The sequence below is a fragment of the Bacillus rossius genome, chromosome 1 (assembly GCF_032445375.1).
Source record: "Bacillus rossius redtenbacheri isolate Brsri chromosome 1, Brsri_v3, whole genome shotgun sequence".
Taxonomy (NCBI): Eukaryota; Metazoa; Arthropoda; class Insecta; order Phasmatodea; family Bacillidae; genus Bacillus; species Bacillus rossius.
In genome coordinates, this window is record NC_086330.1 from 153,556,439 (window position 1) to 153,578,917 (window position 22,479).

At 38.1% G+C, this 22,479-nt stretch overlaps 1 protein-coding gene and 1 long non-coding RNA gene across 7 annotated transcripts in view; one reads left to right on the forward strand and one right to left on the reverse strand.

Moving 5' to 3' along the window:
- LOC134546306 (EH domain-binding protein 1-like) overlaps positions 1–11,867 on the forward strand; it is a 90,323-nt gene extending 78,456 nt beyond the window's left edge. For 5 of the 6 annotated variants that reach the window (XR_010079131.1, XR_010079130.1, XM_063389031.1 and 2 more), the window contains one exon: positions 589–11,867. The gene's annotated coding sequence lies outside the window, so the exon portion shown is untranslated. The remainder of the gene's footprint in view (positions 1–588) is intronic. The other variant, XM_063389028.1, reaches the window with a different exon arrangement.
- Positions 5,975–20,362, reverse strand: LOC134546307 (uncharacterized). Its single transcript, XR_010079132.1, has 3 exons — positions 20,197–20,362; positions 7,755–7,891; positions 5,975–6,054 (listed from the first exon to the last, which is right to left on the reverse strand). It is a non-coding gene; the product is annotated as an uncharacterized LOC134546307 (long non-coding RNA).
- Positions 20,363–22,479: the final 2,117 nt, after the last annotated feature.

Sequence of the window (22,479 nt, forward strand, 5' to 3'; positions counted from 1 at the left end):
ATATCAGATGTATTGTGATAGTACCATCTGATTATTTGTTTGACATAGCAGAAATGGACCTCCGCAAAGCTGTGACGTTTTTGACCTTTGCTGCCCACCTAGTTGAGTTCAGGATCATCTAATCTAATGATATTATACGGTTTTGGCCGTAAAAGAATGAGAAATGGTTTTGTTCGTGGGCTCTCGTACTAGTAGTCACTCTTTACTGTTTGTAAACAAGCCTTGAGTTACGTATATAGTGTGCAAACAATTATTTTTCAGATTTTAAAATTGCTTTGACTTCAAAAAGTTTCAGAATCATTGCTCTAATGACTTTAATATCCATGAGACTTAATAAACTTTAGCTCATTAATTCATTCATTCATTCATTCTTCAGTCTGTGGCCTCTAGAGTCATCATATCATCGCACTGACGACTGACTATAAGCCATCTTTGCTAAAATATTTTTCTGAAATTAGTACAACCTTGATTTTGCATACTTTAGTGTAAAATTTTTTTATTCCAAAATTTTCCATGCAAGTGTAATTTACACTATTAGCATTTTCAGCCATGTGCAGAAGAATGGATGTTTTTTTGTTTGCTTTCCAGCAATGAGGATGAACTCTCGGTCCTGTGGAGAGGGTGGATGCAGTTGGCTGCCAACGAAAATTTGCTGTGCTTTCTTCCCTTTTTGACGAATTCTTGCAGATATATAAGAATATCACTTATTACTATACCAATTAATTAATGCCTTACTGAATGAAACTTACAATTCAATCAAATACTTTTAAAATCGTTGATAACGGTGCTGTTCTTTCAGACTTTAAATCATTTGTAAGTTTTCAAGTAAGTTTTATTTTACTATATTATTTAATTTTACTATATTGCCATCAAGAGTTTTTGAGTTTATGGTGACTGTGTCCTCACTTAAACGACTGTGTATTGTGTTTGTGCATACCACTTTATAATGTAGATGTGATCACTTGACAAATACTACTTACAGTAAGCTCTCTATAGTTGTGATAGGATGAAAGTACTAAACATTTTTAATATCATATATTTTATTGAGTACCGACTGATTCGTGACTTGTATTCATTTTATATGCAGTTATACTTCTACTAAGTTAAGGTTTTTATACCACCACATAACAAATGCCAAATACATTGTAATTAGTATGTAAGTTTAACTTCCTCGACTTAGAATCAGTTTCTATTGAGGTGCCATTTTATATTGAATGCTAGCAGTAGAATTCGAAATGAGTAATGGAATTTGTAGTCTAGTTGTACGTAAGATTTAAAAATATTTTTTTCAGTTTCTAGTCTTTGATTTTTAGGGAAAAAAATTTTGTTGACAGTTTTAGGAATTATGGTTGCTGATAGCTACACCTTTGCATAATAAAAGTACAAAGGTTTTAACTAAACTATTTCCAAATTGTGACTGTCACTTTTTAGATGGGTCAAATTTTCAAATGAGCAGACTTAACTAACAGCTGTTTCCTGTGCATTTGGCTTTTTACATGCTTTATATTAGCTTCACCTGTTTAAATTTCATTTCTTCTCTTGACTGTGTTAACACATGGTTGTATATTAATAGCTTGGTGAGTAGGTACATATTGAATACAACCTGTTGACTTGTAATTTAGTGTCTGCTGACAACCTGTGTGACAGGTTTAACAAAGATATACAACTTTGATTAGATGGCTCGAGAGTATCATATTTGATTTATTTTGTTACATGCAGTAGCATGTATTAATTTTATTATGATTGAGCTTTATGTCTTGTCAACAATGTGGTTATTACAAGTAAAAATACAAAAATACACAAATTAGGAATAGTTGGGAAAGAATTTGCTACTACGAATAGTTAAGAAACCATCCTAACATTTGTGTTTAATAATTTCAGGAAACCATTAAAATTTTTAATCAATATGGCTGTACCGTGATTAGAACTAGTGTCCTTGTAAATTTGAGTCGATTGTCTTATCACTGCGAAACTTTCCGGTTTACACAGTACATAAAAAATTCTGGTGTTAAAGCCTACTGATATAAGTAGCCAGAGTTATTAAAATATTATTTAGCTTGGAATTAAATTACTTAGTTACGTGACCGGGCTCGGTGATTTCCTAGGAAGACAAATGACATGTGAGCTACATGTGAGCCACATGGGTAGTGCTGCCACCAGTGAGTTAAGTTTAGGGGAGAACTGACACCCTTGGATACACACTGATGGAGATTGTGAACACATTTGGACAAGTCGACCTGATTTTCTCATCAGAAAAACATGAAACCGCGGTGCGTATAACCCCAGACTTGTGCAATGAACACTGAAGCATAATTGAATGTATTGATTTGAATACATATATCCAATGTTGTGGCATCTTCAGTTAATTCCCACAATGTACGCAGAAAAATGTATCGTGGCCGATAGGGTGATTTCCCACAAGTAAAGTTCACGTGATGTGTAGACAAACCACACGAGTAGCACTGCCACCAGTCAGTAAGTTTTAAGGGGAACTTACAACCCTGGGACACACAATGCTGGAGATGGTGAACATGCATGAGCCAGTCGACCTGATGTTAAGGACAGGCTTTCTCTTCGGGCTTTTATCAGGAACACTGAAGCAGACGTGAACAATTAACGACAGGTTGTGTTTACATTGTGGCATATTAACCTAACATGAGGGACCAGGTACTACTGGGGCAGCTCTCATGTATTCTCTGCAGTGAACACAAAAACACTTTGTAACAAAAGTGAGCTTTAGGGGTGGGATGTCTTGGTTACTAACAATCTTTTCAATGGCCAAACTATTATGCACAATCCACTTTCTGGAAAGTGATGTTTTCTTACCACAATGGCAACACATGCAATAGCTGACGACAGTGGGATTATTATTCATTTTTACTTTTAAATGAAATACATTAGTTGCAAACTCTTATTTATTATAGAATCAAATTATTCACAACTACCTTTATATGTGATTACAATTATATGTCAATTATACTAAGAGCTTGATTTCACACTTGAATCAATCAATTACCTAGGTAGGTTTACAACATAACATTTGAATGACAATAATCTATTTATGATTACAAATAACTTAAACCGCAAATTACTCAATGAATAACATCAGTTTATAGTATCATTTTAGTACTTAGAACTTCAAGTCACAATAAAATCAATACTGATTCTTCCTAAGAACAATTAAGATTCAAAGAGCGGGCGCAGAAAGCAAGCAAGGAAGCCACAGTTTTAAGCATCCTGGGACCTATTTTCATACAAAAATTGTAATGGTATTCCTTTACGAACTCTGTTAAGCAACAAGCAAGACATGTAGAGACTGGAATCAGTTCCGTATGCATAAACATCATCTGCATACCTTTACTCTTTCTATGGGCAAATATAGAAACTAAGACAACCATGCTTTCAAATCCTTCTAGGTGAAACAAAGAGTACGGAGTAAAAGTTGAGGATTACTTACCCAAGATAGGAGTGATGGCTCAGCTCATGATCACTGGCAGACCCCTTGTTCAACACCCACTGTGAGAGTAACAATGTTCAAGTCTCCCAGAGCCCTGAGGCTCTTCTGTTCGTGTAGCGGTCAGCAAGGCACTACATCTCCCAGATCAGAGGCTCGCTTCACTCCTTTGAGTCACCCTCTCCTCCTGGTGATTTCAATGAGTGTCTCTGTATTTTATTACGCACATCTGTACTCCAATGAAACTTACTGTACAGAACACGTGGCAACACGGCACTCTGGCGTGCTGTTTTTAATAATGCCTTTATCGTCCACCAGACGCCCGCTTCCTGCCGCACAGCCAGAAAGCTAACAGCACGCATTCGCTTATCTCTCTCGAAGCTGAGCTAAAAGCAACACCACACAAAGTGGATGCTAAAACTGAAGCTAACAAATTCAGAGAAACACGGGTCTAAATGCATTTGAGAGAGTGATTCCGCATTTCTTTGTCAAGTTCCTGGCTGCTTACAAACTGTGGTTTCCTTGCTTGCTTCTCGTGCCCACTCTTTGAATTTAAATATGTCATTAATCATAATGATTATTTACTTTAATTTCCTTTATTTATCAATAATTATTTTAAGTACAAAGGCTCTAGTTCTTCACAATGCCCTCTTTTTAAATCAACCAACCATTTCTTGACACCAGCAAGTTGGTTATTAACTTCCCTCCAAGGGGTGGTGTTTCAACTAGGAGCTAAATGATTGTACAGGCATAGCGATGCCTGTTCAAAACAGTTATGTTTACATATATTATTTCTCTATACCGGCTCCTGGGGTAGGAGTCTAAGTGATCGGGCCACATGATAGAGCAGCTGTTCCACCAATCAGTCTTGTGAGACTTGGAGGCACTTTGGTGCTGTCTGAGTTCCTGCTCCTTCATCCAACATCGGCCTGGACTGGTCATCCCGATAGAGTGCTAGCTCGACGGTCCAGCAGGTACCAGTGGAGTCTGCCTCACACTCGAGGAGCCAGGAAGTGCATCACCACCTCATACTTTTACTCTTAACACCTCAACCGTCCATCTCCTCTGATCATGACCAGCCTCGTCTGTGTGAGTACCATCACTTCCGTTTGGGGATCAACCGTCCTATCAAGAAAGTAAACCCTAGCATTTATTTATAATTTACTTGAATCTTTCAAGTGAATAACAATTCTAATCAATTATTTAAATGGCAGCCCCTTTTATCAGCTTCTTGAATCAAGTTCAGTATTCAATCTAGCTTACTAACTTGATATACCTAATCTCTGACAGACTCATTCTGCCTCTGAATACAGTTAAAGAATATATCAAATTAGGCTACGCTGCTCTCAGCTGTCTTATGTTCTGTCCTAAGAATTTTTATAAAAGCTTGCCACTAAATGCTCAGTTTCATGTGAGGGTTGGCCTTCAATACCATTCGTGCTTGGCCTCTCATTCTCAGTTTTCCACACATTCCCTAATTTCTCTGCATCTCCACATCCTACCATATCAGCGCGATGCTATTTATGGTCTCGAATATTTCCCCATCCTATTGTGATTTTGCTTAAAAAAATGAACTGTAACTATTGAACTATTTGTGGCATCAGCATTCCCAACCTTAAAATACTTAGAAAGAAGATAACACCATTTTTGTCATGTCAGGTGGTTTACCAGAACTAGGCAAGACACGATGACATGCGGACGAGCCTCACGTCAAGTCCTGCCACTCCTGGGACACACAATGATGGATGTGGTGAACATGTGTGGACCAACTATCCTGATGTTATGGACAGGTTTTCCCTTCGAAATAACGTGAATCTGTGGTGCGTATAACCCCATACTTCACAATAAACACTGAAGCAGAATTGATTTTAAAACATCTGATATTGTAGCATCTTATTCTAACTAGAAGACCCTGGGACAACCATAGCAACAGGCACTGCTTAATATAGTTCCCACAATGTACACAGAAAAACTTGGGTATGAACTTAAGCTTCAAAGATAGAATGTCTTAGTCTCCTGTTTCCTTCTCAATACATTAATTTCAGAAACATATAATTTGATATAAATACTAGTCTTTTTACTACAGCAGCAAATATGGTAGCTGGCGGTAGAGGAAGTACAATCCATGTTTAGTTTAATACAGAAACTCTGGTTCTATAAGTGTGGTTTATTCACATAAAGCATGAATTATTACAATTTATTAATTACAAGTTTTCCCTCAAATATTACAGTTACAACTTCAATATACAATAGAAAATTTAAAAACTTAAATTTTTAATAACATAAATATGTCCTTATAAGAACAATCAAAAGTTTCTCTCCTTTTCTTTTACCCTTTCTGAAGTAGTACTCTTTTAACAAGCAAGAGTAACCGGTAAACTGAATTCTGTTTCCTAATTAATGCCGTGGACTTTAAGAATACTCACTCAATGTAGTGATGGGATGACATCTCATGTTGGTGAAGATGACTGACCGAATGCTCAACCGGCAGATACCCATCCTCACTGCCAGGATGACAATGGCAAAGTAACCCCAAAACACGTTCATCCGCTTGACATCAATCCAGTGGCCATGATCACTCCCTGGGTCCGTACCTAGAACTGGCGCACATTAGCGCTGTGAGTATGCAGTGCTTGCCATTATCACTTCCAGTGATGGACATGAGCCGCCTCTTTGGTTAACTTTGGCGATGCTATCTCATGACTCACTCATGCCACTCAAACGTTCCTCGACTGGCTAGGGAGCCAAGTGCATAGTAAATTCTCTTGCTGCTTGACTTGGAAGCAAGGAGGAAAGCCAAAATTAGTGCTAGTAAACTGTCTTTTTAAAGACCGGTTTAAATGCATGTGAGAGAGCGTTTCCGCTTTGGTTTTCAAGTGCGCGGCCACTTACAAACCACTGCATCTCCGCTCGCTTTCTTTAGCTGCTCTTTATGAAGATTGCTTTATTTCTTAATTATGATTCACTGATTACTTTAATTGTTGTGGGTCTGATTTCTTACATTTATATTTAAGCTTATTAAATAAAATTAATTAGTATATTAATGTTATATATACTTTTGGTAATTTCTTTTCATTTATATGTTTTTTCAGTAGATTTTTTTCATGTTGTTATGGTAACAGTGAACCAAAACGGTGTGTGTACAAGAAATTTAAAAACTAAAACTGTAATGATAATAATGAAAATGACATACAAATTTAAAAACTTAATTTTTTCAACTTGCATCACTATCCTAGGTATTGTGTTTTGTTATGTATTTGTAATAAGTAATTTTTAAATTTTAACATACATATATTGTATTGTATTTTTTTAGTGTGACTTTTATTTTATTTTGCAGTCTGTTGTAAAATGTAATTCTTAGTGTCATAGTCCTATCAGTGTAGTTACCATAAATAATTATGATTTAAAATATTCTTAATCATTCTTCGTCACTGGTAAAATGTTGACTTGATAACCAGTTTGATTGTTCACTGGCTTTGCATATTTATAAAAAAAAGTTTTTCAACTGAAAATGGAAATAATACGTTCCATAGTTTTGAAATGGTTTCGGAGGTATAGTAATTATTGCCACTTAGATTACAAGTGTGCTAGAGTAAAATTTTTATTCATTACTGTAGTATGCATTATTTCATAAGTTTACATCATCTCTTTTTTCTTTTCTTTATAAATAAAAGATGTATATTTTAAGTACAGGTTGTGATTTGTAAAATGTATTTTTTTTAATGTCTCACGAATCCAAAAGTTTGTTTTAATGCTGTTTTTTTTTTTGGAAAGTTTAAACTGCAGTGGCATATGTCCAAAAAAACTTCATTAAATCAAAATTAACCATTGCATGAATCATTTAATAAATGTACAGAAGTTTGTTCCTGTACAAAATGTGTATTATCACTGTTGGCATCAGTAAAATTCTTACTTGGTTGTGTTTGACTACCAATGTTTAAAATTAAGTCTTACAGTGTGCTTATGCATAGTTAGTGTGGTGTATAAATATTATTGTAAATGTTTGTGCAAAATCGTACAATGTTGGAATGTTATAGAAATATATTTTCTGTTCAAAATTGGGTTTTTTACAAGGAAAATGATTTTTTTACTTTATAATGGTATAACATGTTATTTATGTTACTAAGTGTTAGTGCGTAAAGTTTTGTATTCATTGTTTTTTATTTATATACACAAGCCATGGCAAAAGTTTAGTTTCCAACAAATTTGTTACCGTAGTATTAGTGTTTAGTTTTTAGAGCACCACCAAACATAACAAGTTTGTTTGCATAAAACCCAAACATAGGCCATTAATACATACGTTTTTTTTTACTTCTGCTGCACTACGCAGTTGTCCACACGTATATTTTCTTTCTCTCTCTCTATCTCTCTCTGGCACTCTTCTCTTAATTGTCACCCATATCTTGTTTATTTTTTATCCCGATGGTGCTGAAGAGACTGAAAAATACAATTGAAAAGTTAGTAGCATCATGGTTTCAGTACAGTTTATTACAACTGTTAGCAATTCCTCTCAAGTACTTGGGCAGTAGGCATGTGACTAGGACTAGCAGGCTTCTGAGTGCACACTCCTGCCTTGTGTGATGCTGCTTTTGTGTTAGAGATGGCCACAAAACACACAGCTGCCTTTTCACAACTCATTCTGCAATAAACACTATTAATGACATATTTCAAAGAGGTAGACATTTAAAAATTGCTTTTACTCCATTAGTTGTTTGCAGTGATACTGTGCTGAGGGTATTTTTAATTTTTCAAACTATATGAGAGAGTGTCTGCACTAATAGTACCAAATAAGTTTTTTTTTTTTTTTTATTCAAAAAACAAACCATCTATTTCAAGCATAAATACTATACTACATAATTGTAATTATTTAAGAATGGCACTGAGTTTCCGAATGGACATTCAACTAAATAGTTTGGTGGCCATATTTTTCTCTGAACAGACCATCTCTGTTGCCAGGTTGCCACTACCTACCATAAAGATGCAAAAAAAATTAACTTTATTACTGTGCATATTTTCTTTACACGAAAAAGTATTCGTCTCCCATCCACCTCGTTCTTGCTCAAGACTGTTCAAGGCCATATTCATCACTTTTTAACTACCCGTTGAATCCAATACACACAATATTATTTATTGGTCACTGCTACGGCTACTGTTCCAAATGATAAAAGATTAAAAGCAGTACAGTAATGATGTTACAACTATGGACTATTATGAGAGGTCTGAAGTTGTGAGATTTTTGTAATGTGCCATCATTTTTCACAATAGGAACTGTAGTAAATGTATGAGTTTTTTTACGAATGTTTCTTCTTCCGCTGCCTCTCTTAAAACAGCAAGCAGCACTTAGTTTTGCAGCTTCCTGCCTTAAAAGCCGTTGCTAAAGGCTTGGAGCGTATTTACCAATAAAATTAAAATGTTTAGAGTAATAAAAAATTTAATACAGGTTTTTTTTTTTTTTTTCTAACGATTGACAGTTTTAAAAACAAGATGTGAAATTCAGACATTTTGGGAAGTTTTGAAAAAATAGTTTTGCCATTTGGTTGTTAGTTGGTGCATACGGAGGGAATTGGGGGGGGGGGGGTGTATATATATCCCTATCTGGCCCTCCCCCCTCCCTCAAAATCCTAAAAAATGAATGAAAATCTATCATTCCCACCAACAAAAGGAAAGACTTTGAATGCAAACAGTGGGCAGTGGTTCCCTACCCCCCCCCCCCCCCCCCTTCACTCTCTCATTTTCCAAAATGAAATTTGGTGTACATTCCTGAGTGTTTTAAGAATTATAACTTTGTTTGTCTAGGTTTTACGCACACAATTGTTCACAGAGTCATAAGGCGATGGGATCTTCAAGATTCTAGTGGCGTGAAACGACTCAGTGCTCATAAATACTAATCATGGCGGAATGTTGAGGTCGAACACACGACCCTCACCACATGAGCGTGACATGTTGTGAGGTGCCCCTGTGCCTTCCCTCAAAATTTGCCTGTGTTCTTTGAAGTGGTTATAGTTTCAATTAGAGGTATGTAAGTAGCCAGAAAAAAAATATATTCACTATTCATGAGTATTTGATATTCAGTTAATCATTTCAAATCAATTTTTTTTTCATCATTAGTTACAATAGGTTCACCAAGTCAAACTCATTCACAAAACATTTAAACGAAAAAAAATTGGTAAGAAATCTGGATTTGTTTTCTGCAAAATAGCTATTAAATCCTTGTTTTATATTTAATAAATAATCTGTGATTATAATAAAAATTACCATAAATATTACTATATCTTTATGTACATAATCATTTGGATAAACAAAACAATTGTGAAATTTTAAAGTTTTACTGGTTTAAGAAAAGGCTGTGCCAAGGTTTTTATTTTACTGTATTTTGTATGAATGTGTCTTGGAATCTTGTGAATTATAATAGATAAAACTTTTGTTGTATGTATAAATTGTATCCAAAAATATACTATATTAGTAAATAATTTGATATTCGAAGAAAAAAATCAGGTTTCACAGAAGTATAGTTTTAATCGATAAACACAATTTCTGTTTGCAAATTTTTTGTGTTAATATAAATATAATATATAATAGTATTAAAGGACAAAAACCTGTACAGTAAAACTCCCTAAAAAAATTTCCTGCATGAGAGGTTTTAAAAAATCAGCACTTGACTTAATAATACATACAATTTCACCCTCTTAATAAGTTTTCCCTGTTAATATGTAGAAAATTTCTATGTACCTTGAGACACTTCTTAACAGGGAATTACTGTAGACTGAACTTTTAAGTCAGTGTTTTCAATTATGAATGTTATGGAAATTTTTTCTCCTTACTAAAAATCTAAAGCTTGAGATTACTTTCCAACACAAATTCTTTACATGGTGTCTTGTACAGTAGAGTGCAAAAAAAAAAATATTTTTGCTTAGTGAAACAGTTTTTTGGTTGGTTGAGTTTGATAGTTTCTTGAGTTTTCTCATCTTAGTTCAGAATGTTACATAATAGTTTTCGCATCAAAAAATTTTGAATGCACATAACTTAAATAAACCCTTCTAACTTTTCTGTCACAAATCCTGTATTTTGATCTAATATGAAGAATGCCAAATGGTAAATACAAGCAAATAAACATACTTGTAACAAAAGTTTCATTTATTACTTAGTGATAAACTAAAATTATTGTAATAATTGAAGTAAATTCAATAATGAAAAATAACCAACCCCTGGGTTGAATAGTATGTGGAAATTTTTGCTGAATGTAAACTAACCTATTATTTCTATAAATTTATCTTTGCCAAAATCAGACTTTCTTTATTAAAAACTGGGTTAGTGAGGAGTTACGTAATGCATCATCCCTTGAGACTATTTTCTTGTGTACCAATGTAAATATACAGCTCTTTAATATTTTGTAGAGGCATATGAATATAGCAGTTGTTATAAATACTAATTAAATATATTCTAAATTTGGTTAATTGCTATAATATGCTAATTTTGGCATAGATAAATTCATAGAAAAATCTAATAGGTTGGTTTACAAAGAGCAACAATTTCAATAACCTTTTCCACCTAGAGGTTTAATATCTTTTGTCTTGATTGTACTTCATTTATTACAATTAAATTTTATGACTTAGCAGTAATAGAAATGTTTGTTTAAAGTATGTTTATTTGTGTGGAAATTTTCGTGTTTACCATTTTGCATTCTTCATCTTAAATCAAAATACAAGATTTGTGACAGAGAGGATAAAAGGGATTATTTAGGTTGTATGCATTCAAAATTTTTTGACACTATTTCTATTATGAAATATAATGAACTAAGATGAGAAAACTAAAGAAACTATCAGACTCAGTGCAAATGATTTCAGACTTCCAAAAAAAATACCTGTGCCCAAATGAGCTGTAAGATTCTAGAGAATGAATTTCAAAATGCTCTTTATATGTATTTCTAATGATATAAAATAAAAATGTGTAAATTCCTTTTTATTTTGTCATGGCTTCTTAAAATATTCACTTTTATTGATCTAAATTTTGTGTGTTATACTCGACGGTTGCGACTGTAGGCTGATACTTGTAAACATAACTATAATGTGCGAACGCTCAATACTTACCTGTTCAAATGCCACTGTGCAGGCACTAGCAAGCAGTATGTACAGTTACTGATCAGTGATCTTGCCTGTAAATGTTTGTTGTGTGAAGTAGTTGCCAATGCAGTAATATTATTAAAACCAAAGTTTGATGTAATTGAAAAGTTTGGTGTAATTGATAGCTTTTAGAATAATAAATTACAATGTATAGCTTTTTATGTAGAAATGATGTTCAATTTCAGTGATACATTTAAAAATAATTTTATCCAAGTTTATTTGTTTGAGTTGTTTCTTATATGTGCATATTGTTAACAAACATTATTAAACAGAGCTCTTAACTTGCAGAAAAAGGAACTAATGTTTTGGTTATTTCAACTTTAGCCAAAAAATTAATTTTAAAATTATAACTTTTATAACCAAGTTTTAAACAAGCCTTGCCAATATCCAAATGGTGTTTGTTCATTTTAAATCCTCACGACAAAATTTTGTAGGGTGGAAAATAAAGTGTAACCAGGATGCTACACAGGATCTTTTATATTCACTCTAAGTACTATAATCCTTCTTATTTTTAAAGTTAGTTTTGTAATTAAGTTACCGCAGTTTTACAGGCAATGGGTACTTCTGTGTTAATGTGTACAAGGAGCGGTTATGATCAAATAATTTAAATTAACCATACATATTTTAATATTAAGTACTGTGAGGGGCATTCCCAAAATTTCATTAATTGGGGGAGCGGGGGTTGAACTTCTTTGCCTGCTGTTTGCAGGCAGACAGTATTAAAAATTACAAAAGGAAGAACATCATTTGTTTAAAAAAAATTCCCTATAATAGTTTATCAGGATTAGTTGCAAATTATATAAGTACAGCTCCATGCTCCATGTTTTTCCACTTTGGAAGGTGCAGCTGACTCTGTCCCCTACTTTTTTTTTACCTTGGGTTGGGTCCAAGTTGTGGTAAAGAGGGACTTGGCCTATATTTCATTACAATTTATTTAATTTTTTTGTATTTTATAATTGTCCTGCATTCAAGATTTTTAACTTGCAAAATTGTTTAACTGAACAAGAGACACATAGAAGTATCATTGGTTAAATGAATGTATACGTATGGTTGGTTCGGCCCATTGTGTGCACCAGCTATCAGCCGTCCTGTATGTTCAGTTCACCAACCCATCACTAAACACAGACAACAGCTCTATTTGGTTCCGTTTTCTTCAAAGTTGGATATTCTGGGTTCCACAGGAAACCAAGGGAGCAATGTGATGCATTTTCTCAAAGTGGAATTGTTCCACCAAAAGTGGGATGTCTGAACATACTGCATCATAGTCTTTGTGTAATAGAACATAACAAGTTCGTAATTAGATGCTTGTAACCTGTGTGTTGTATCTTTAGGTACACACATCTCTGCTAGTAACTGGCACCATGTCTCATACCAACTTTCTGGTGAATTGTTTAACCTTCAGGATTATACGCAGGCATTAATTAGCAACAGGAAAACAAAACTTTCATAAAGATACTTGCAATACATATTTCATAAAACTGTAAGTCTCTACACAGTAAATTCTGAAAAAGTTAAAATCTTTATATATAAAATAGTATGTACGTATGTCTGTATGTATGACGTTGATAAAATCCGACACTGACAGATCGCCATGAAAGTTGGCACATCAAAGTGTTTTTCCATGGAGAAGGTTTTTATGCTATCCTTTTTTTGTAACTCGCCAGTAGATGTCGTTGCAGCACATCAACTTCTAAACCGTTCAACCGATTGCCATGGGTAAACAGAAAATCATAGGTCATTGACATACAAACAGTAATTGTGTGTAATTTCTCTATGTCCACTGTCATATAGCGCTATCACCCTGTGTTCATCCCGGGCAATGCCGTGTATTGTAGCTATGAATAACTATTATTCCGTTATTTGTAGGAAAATGACACATGTATCACACATAACTAAACTATATTTGTATGTCTTATCTGTCAATAAACATTAAATATTTTTATATTACTCGCAACTAAACTTCGGTCAACCTCAGTCATCAATAGAAGAGCTTGAAAATAAAGTTTTCTCAAATATCACCAACAACTTCAGGAATCGTGATCGGCTTTGCGAGCGTGCTATCATAGCTCCAAAGAATGATGTCAATAGAATCAATTTTATCATTCAATTGAAAATTCCTGGTGCAGTTACAAAGTACAAATCCATTGACACAGTTATAGAAGAGTATCAAGCTGTTAATTATCCATTTGAATTTCTCAATTCATTGAAGCCACTTGAGATCCCATCGCACAAACTGACATTGAAAATTGGCTCATCAGTATTGCTCCTTTAGAATCTAAACACGCCAAAGTTATGCAGCGGAACCAGACTTCCCGTAAAAAAAAACTGATGCCAGATGTGATTGAAGCAATAATAATTAATGGGAAATGTAAAAGAGATGTGCTGATTCTGTGCATTCCAATGAATCCCACTGATTTGCCCTTCACATTCAAACATCTGCAATTTCCTGTGTGTCTTGCGTTCGCGATGACAATGAACAAAGCGTGTTGCAGGATTAAATTTAACAAATCCACGTTTTTCGCTTGATCAACTATATGTTGCTTGCTTCAGAGTAGGAACTCAAAAACTCTATACATCAGAAAACCAAAAATATTGTTTATCAACTTGTGTTATGCTAGATGTTAGTATTAGTTTAAATCATTATTAGTTAGTTCAATTACATATTGTTCATTCAAGTGAATTATTATTATTGTTATAAAAAAAGTTTGTAGTATATACCAATGAAATCTTATCACTATAAGTTATCTTTCATTTTTCCAAAAAAAATTATAATGCATTATAGATTCTAGTTAAAATACAAACCATTTATTTCAAATATAAAAAATAAAATTAATATACACAGGCAGGACATCGTCTGCCAGGTTCTGCTAGTCATGTATAAAATATGCTTATTTCCCAAGGAAGGAAAGTCTTAGGACCCCATTCTTATTAATTGCTTTTGAAACCTGCTCAATTAGATGTATCTGTTTCAAAATATTATGCGAGGCCTCTGATGATTTGCATGCAACAATATGTACGTGAAATTACATTTTATCGTTAATATGGTACAATTCTTGTTAACTTTTATTGTTGTTTCTAATGCACGAGAATATATATATTCTAACACATAAGTAAACATCAACAAAATATTATGTCTATGTCTTCATGATAATGTTGTAGTAGAGAAACTAGAGAATAAATCAAACCACAGCGTAATGTTCCTGGTCTCCCTGCACAGCATTAGAGTTGCAGCCTCATTATTTTCCTTCACACAATTTATTTCTCTGAAAAGATCAGTTTTCCTTAGGCCTATTTTATAAACCACACCAAGATATGCAAGAAACACAAGATACAAAGAGTTTGATAACGTTTCCAAATACCTTTTATAAACGATACAGAACATAAAAATGCTATATTATAACATTGGACAACTTAATTTTTTGTGTTTTGGCTTACGTTGCTCCCTTCTTTATTATAAATTGTATCAAAAAACTTAAATATGCAGACATTAAGGGGCCCGCCTACCTGGTCACACAGACGGTGTGCAGAGCTTCAGGAAAAACAACGCAATTTCAAAACTACTAAAGATATCCGAGTGGGGTATGTCTACGAAAAGCATTTAAGAGTTCGCTGAGGCCCGAAAAGTACTTTTAATTTTGGATCATGTTTTTAAACTGTATTTCTAGAAGAGTTAAAATGGCTAAAACGCATGTTTTGAGAGTAATTTTTAGGCGTAAAACAACCAGTACAGATTATTAAAAGCACTTAAGAGGCCACTCCAGTGTTTCAGGGGCACTACGCAACCCGCGTTAACATAAGATTCAATGCTATTTTCATTTTGCTTATAACTTATTAACTAATATAGATTTCGAAATGATGCTTGCTTGATATGTAAGACAACGATGCTCTTATCAAAGCCCCTTTCTTCAAAAACGTGCATAAATTATGGTTTTATACTAATCTTTACTAATATGCATAAGTTTATTGTCTAGGTTTGAACCATAATTTATGCACGTTTTTGAAGGAAAGGGGCTTTGATAAGAGCATCATTGTCTTACATATCAAGCAAGCATCATTTCGAAATCTATATTAGTTAATAAGTTATAAGCAAAATGAAAATAGCATTGAATCTTATGAGGTTAACGCGGGTTGCGTAGTGCCCCTGAAACACTGGAGTGGCCTCTTAAGGGACTTGCATTACACCTTTATCTTCATTTATCGGCCATATAATGTTGCGGTCACCGCTCAAATTTCACAGTTATTCTGTGACAACGAGAAGACTACGCGTCAATTCAGAGCCTTGCGCTTAGAAGCGATACTGCGCTAGAAATACCATCGAGCGTCGCACTTATCATCCCGCCTCACTAACACACATACACCCCTGACGTGGCGGGCCCCTTAAGTGTATAGAAGGCTGCAGCTTTATTTTTACCACACACATCAATCACATTTTAACTTATTATACTATTTCATGAAGTTAAATACTGAGTGCATTTAAATCAAAATCTTAAAAATTTCACAGGTGTTTGTGGAAAAAAAAAATTAAAAAGACAACATTTTTTTTTTATATACTTTGTCATTTTCAAGTTGTATGGATGGTGTGGTCTTGTGACTTACCGGTTATAAAACCTACCATTGTTTGTTGCATGTTTCATCCTTGCACTTTTACGTTTCTTTCAAAGTTTATAAACCCAGTCTCATTTCTGTAGGCAGGAAGTTTATTCGATTGGGGACGTAAAGTTCAGTTATCATCATGAAGATGTATAATAAGTGTTAAGATAACTCAAAGTTAAAATTTTAATTGTTTAATTTAGTTATCAGTTTAGATGCTGGCCAAAGCAAGCACAGCTCCAGACATTGGCCCAGGGCCCCGCGACTAGCATGGCCCCACGGTGGCTCTTTTAATCCTACAAACCTTTAACATGAAATGAGTGTGTCTATATGTCTTTCAAAAAAAAATTATTTTTTTTATTATTATTTATTTGATATTTTAGCTATTTCCAACCACATTTTCCCAATTAACTCCGCTTTTGATCACCTTCAAATTACAATCTTCATGACATTATATGTAGACATTGAATGTGTTAGTAAAAATAAGTCCGTTCTGTATTACAAACTTGATTCCTGAATTATTGGTATATTTATTTACTGTATTTATAAAACTATCTCGTCTCTATTTTTTTCCTTTTATATTAGAGTGCATTAAGAAAGCTTACGATCAGAATGTCTTGAAACTTTCACAGAATATAGAAGCAATATCTAGCCTTCATTAAAAAATATAATGGTCATAATATATTACTTATACATCTTTTTGTAAGTTTTTTTAATGAATAACTGAAATATGATAATGCACTTGAAGTAAATTGTGGTTGCTTTCGATAAAGTGTATTTGTTCTTGCTTCACAGGAAATAAACTGAACCACATTTTTCTCATTTCTGGATTCAAAATGTCTAAAAAAAAGTTTAAAATATGTGAATAGGTTTAATTTAAGACCTAGAGTCGCACTAACTATTTTTATATTTATTTTTATTTTAGATCTTACATTGTATGAACATGGTTGAAGATTTTCAGATTTTTTGGGTGAACTGACAAATTGAATCTGTCAAAGAAGTATGGTTTGAGATAATTTTAACATTAGGACATATTCCTAATGTCGCCCTACCGTTCCCTGCTACGATGTTGCCGTCGCTGAGGGCGCCAACTAGCCTAAGTTTAGACCCTGCGGGCCAGTTCACAGGTAGAGCGGAGATCCTCGGGGTTGTGACGTCACCACGTGGCTGGCAGGGAGCTGGATCGGTAGAGGTGGTGGCCCGGTGCGGGCGGAGCTGCTCAATTACCGGCGGATCTGTTCACTTGCGAGGCGCGACACACAACTTGCCTGGTCCAGGTCTGAAGCTCGACTGCCGCGCTCCGCATCGCTGCGCGTCACCCAGAGCCCGCTTCCCGCAAAAACGTCCCAAGTGCGGCAGGACTCCTCAAGCCACGAACTACACCCCCAGCCTGGTGAGGCGATGATGGGACATAACTACCCGTGCGAGCGAAGGGAGCACTTGGGACGACATCAAATATCCCCCCCCTCCCTTCACTGAGGCCGTTATGCCCCTCGAAGCCCCATGTCAGACGCATTGCCTTGGAACCTGTTCCCCACCAATGTTCGGAATGTATCTGGAGGGTTCTGTGCTCGGGGTTTGGCTGGCAATGATGGGGAGAATGGATCGGGCGTCCAAAGGGAGGAGGGTCATTACATGATGGCGGGGTGCATCGGGGTGTGGCGCTCGGTTGGTCTCAACATGTGGGTGCTCCCACTCGTAGCCCACCAGGTGTCATGGGGCTACACGGGCTCGGGTAGAGCACCTCAGTCCCTCGTGTCGGGCTTCCCCCGGGATGCTGGACTCCCCTTGACTCTCCCGTTGCAGTTCGTCTTCATCCCTGTCTCCCGTTAGGCTGTTGCCCTGGGGCTGTTCTCGCAGCCCTGTTCCACCAAGACTTGTTGCATGAACGCCTTTCCTGAGATGGTCTGGATTGCCCTGGCTCCTCCATGTTCATCGTGAACATTGAACTGCCATGGCTCGCGTCCAATGGCCAGCGTGGTTGATTCCAGCCGGACCATCCTGGCAAACTGGATCGGGAGTAGTCGTCTATTCCATCAGGGAATGTGATCTGCGGATCTGACACGGGGTTGAACAGGGTTGGGTCGTCCCCATCGTAAAGTTCTACGGACAATCCCTCTGGGTCCAGCCAATCCATCAGGCTCTCGAGCTCGCGCAAAGTTGAGCCGCTCGAACAGGACATGGAATGAGCGGTAGATGGGTGATGCTCTGATGGGGACGTGGCACAAGTGGTGGTTAGGCGTTGAGCTGATGGGGATGTGGGACAAGGGGTTATTAAGTGTTGATCTGATGGTGATATGGGACGAATGGTTGTTGGGTGTTAGTCTGGTGGGGATGTGGGACAAGAAGTGTTTGGGTGTTGAGCTGCTGGGGACGTGGGGTGAGCAGTGGATGTATGCTGGTCATTTCCACTGTCCCTGTCCCCTGCTGGGACAGTTCGGGCGCCTGTGGGTGGGACGAGACGCAAATCATCCCAGTGGATCTTTGTCGACCTACCGTTCGGGAGTCGGATCAAGTAAGAAGTGGGCCCTAGACGTCGCAGTACCTCCCGGGGCCGGCCCATTTGGGGCTCAGGCCTATGCAGTAGCGCTTGCTGCTAGACGGCAGGTGGTGACACCGGGCATACACCATTTGCCCGGGCTCCAATGGTGTCGGTGGATTTGGTGATTGGGGAGTGTGCGTGGCTAGGAATCGAGCCTGGTGTTGCAGTGCCTCTTCTCTGAAGTCAGTGACAGGGGGACAGGTGACCACTCCTGCTGCTTCTGCGACCCGAAGCTCCCTTGGTAGGGCGAGATTCTGCCCATGAAGCAGTTCAGCAGGGGTGTGGCCCGTGACCACATTTGTCCGCCGCCGCAGGCAATAGAGCAGCTTGGGCAGGTGGAGGGCCCATTTGGAATGGTCTTCCCCCAGACGGAGGCGCAACTGAATTTTTATGTCCTGGTTGCGAAGCTCCGTCGGTTTCGCCCTGGGGTGTTAAGTCGGGGTAGTGTGGTGCTCTACATCCCACCTGCGGCAGTCGGCCTTCCACCGCCATCCTGCGAACTGTGTCCCATTGTCCGTTAGTAACACTCTCGGATACCCATAACGGGGGAATACCACTTTGTCCAGTAGGGCTGCTACTGTCCCTGCTCGTACGTTGGATACGGCGAACGCCTCCGACCAACATGTGAATAAACCTGTGACCACGACGAGGAACCACTTGCCCCGCGACGTGCGAGTGTAGGGGCCCATGATGTCGAGGGCTACAGTGTGGAATGGTTTCTCCGGCCGCCTGGGGCTCTGTTGCTCAATCCCATCGGCCCGGCGGCCTTGTGCTGCTGACAGAGCTGGCAGTTGCGCACGTTTTCTCGGATATCCCATGCTACACCAACTCTACGATGAAAGGGAGCACGTCGTCGGCGCGGTCCCCGAGTGAAAGGTGGCGGTAAAGCCAGAGTTTGCCATAAACAAACGCCTCCATGCTCTCCCCACTCTCTTGCGCGTGGCTAAACAGTTCTCTGCGGCATTTTCTCTGGGTGCGCGCGTCGTTGAACCGAGCCTCCAACCAGCATGAGAAGTCTTTCCAGCCCACATCGTATCCTCCCGCCTGAGACCACCAAGTGCGCGCTTCCCCTCGCAGCTGTCCGCTAACCCACTCCATCCAGTCTTCAGGTGGCGCTGTGTTTTGCCGGGTTAGTTTCTCTTCACAGGCACTTAGGAATAAATGCGGGTCGTCGTGGGCATGGCCCGTGAACTCTGGGAGAGTGACAGGTCCGCTAGGGGGGCGGTGCATTAAGCCCAGGGAGTTACTCTGTCACCTACGTGCGTGTCCTTCGCACTCGACACATAGGTAAAGTCCGTCGCGGAAGTTTACAAACTCGGGTGTATCTGCTCATGCACGGTGCCTGATAGTCCCACACTGTTGACAATGTGCTACTTCGTCATGGTGGCCCGGACACCTGTTCGCGGCGCACAGAGGGCCTGTCGGGGCTCGGAGATTGTCTCTGCCCTTAAGTGAGGAAACTGACGTGCAGCACATATGAGGGTACTCACCAGCACAGCTTTTGTTGGTGTATGGTTTTCCACAGCGGTCGCAGGACTCCTCAATGGCGATGGTTACGTCAGCTCCCGCGTACATGACGTGGTTCGCGGCTGTCAGACCCGGACGACGGGTCGTGGCGTCGGTTGCAGGTGCGGACAGATCCGGGAGGGCGCTCCCTTCGCTATCGTCCGAGCGGTCTTGTCCGCATATCCTCGCCTCGCGGATGTTTACGCGGTCGCGGTCGGTGGTGGAATGTGTTGCCTCGGTGATCCTCGGGCGTTCTCGCGCGCACTCGGCGCGTGGGTGGAGGGGTGGTGTCCTGGAGCCTGCGCACTACTGGGGTGGGGGGTGCCGTGACCTTACTTCTCCGACGGGTCCCGTTACCCGGCGCCTGCCTGTCTAGTGCCGCGCGCCTGAAGTCCTTTGTCCCTAAAACTGCGAGTTATGTCGTTTTCGACCGCATTTTTCACTGGGTTGCACTGTATGTCTCTAGCAAGCTGAATTTTTATCGGATTTGCCTGAAATTTGGTAGCCACACAAGCTGGGCGCCATTTGTCGCCCTACTGGTCTCTGCTACGATGTTGCCGTCGCTAAGGGCGCCAACTAGCCTAAGTTTAGACCCTGCGGGCCAGTTCACAGGTAGAGCGGAGATCCTCGGGGTCGTGACGTCGCCAAGTGGCTGGCAGGGGGCTGGATCGGTAGAGGTAGTGGCCCGGTACGGGCAGAGCTGCTCAATTACCGGCGGAACTGTTCACTTGCGAAACGCGACATACAACTTGCCTGGTCCAGGTCTGAAGTTCGACTGCCGCATTCTGCATTGCTGCGCGTCACCCGGAGCCGGCTTCCCACAAAAACATTCCAAGCGCAGCAGGACTCCTTAAGCCGCGAACTACACCCTCACCCTGGTGAGGCGACGTGGGGACATAACTACCTGTGCGAGCGAAGGGAGCACTTGGGACGACGTTACTAATGAGAAAATGGCCTTAAGTATAAGCACAGGTACATCAGCTTGTCTATAATAATTAAAGAGTTAGTATATTCATGTTTGTCATTTGCTTAGTGTGCCTTTAGCCGTGGAATTAGCTACATCAATTCTCCAAGGAGTTGAGGATAGTATGCACTTCGAAGTGATTTTTTTTTATAGTTTGATTTAGTTTTATTAAATACTTTTGTGAGTATAAAACCCACAATATTCTTTGTGATATTGTATAATATCTGCCTATTGAATATTTAAAAAATTCTTTACAGGATTTTAATGCTTTAGTTTGTGCCGATTGAAGAGCTTTTGGCAAAAACCATTCCTAGTCCAAAAAAAAACCACTTTTACATTTTTTGGTCCATCTTGTGTTGATCCCTTGTAGTCTTGCATAGAACCATTTGTTGAAAACAAAAACAACCATGGTCTGTAAGATATGAAACTCTGAAAATGTTGTGTTCAGCAAAAAAAAAAAAAAAAAACATTGACATATTTTCAGTAAAAATAACCAATTTTTTGCAGTATTTAAAGCAAAAATAACCATTATTCAACGTATTAATAAAGTTTTTATTTTATGTATGCTACACTATAAATGTTGCCAACCCTTTTTTTCTTTTACTTTACATTGTTAAGAACCAAGAAAGTTTCAAGCCTAATTTTTTAAAATTATTTATGCATTTATAATAAAACGTTTGTGTGCTCCTAATGTATAAGTCTTGCGAGGTCTCCTAATCAGTTTCACGATGCAGTGCTTCTACAGGGCATTATTGTGAGGAGACTGTAGCGATTAGAATAAATGTTTTTTCAATTGCTGCAGCTTTAATAAGTTTGTTTTAGCTGCAGTTGCCCAGATAAGGGCTACATACGTCATTATTGGGTGAATGAGAGCTTAGTAGAACAGTAAACCATTTTTAACTACCTATGCCTCCGCATCGCCGACTCATTACTGAGTATAATGTTCTCATTCTACCCTGGGGCCCTATTCTTGACGCTGCCGGAATAATTCCGGTAGCGGAATGATCCGCAAGTTTCAACCTGCTAGACAGCTAAATGTCTATTCTTGAAACTGCTACTGCTGCTACCGGAATCAACATTGTCGGGTTTATGAAATGTCTTTATGGAAGTGTGGCAACGTTCAATATTGTGTTTACATCACTGGTAGAAGGCCAATCACAACGAGGGAAGGACCATTTATTATTAAAAGTTAAATGTTTTCATTATACTCGTATATTTTCTCTAGTTGATGGACGTGGAGGTTATGTAATATGTATAATAAATACAAAACTAATAATTAAAAATGAATGGTATGGCTTATATG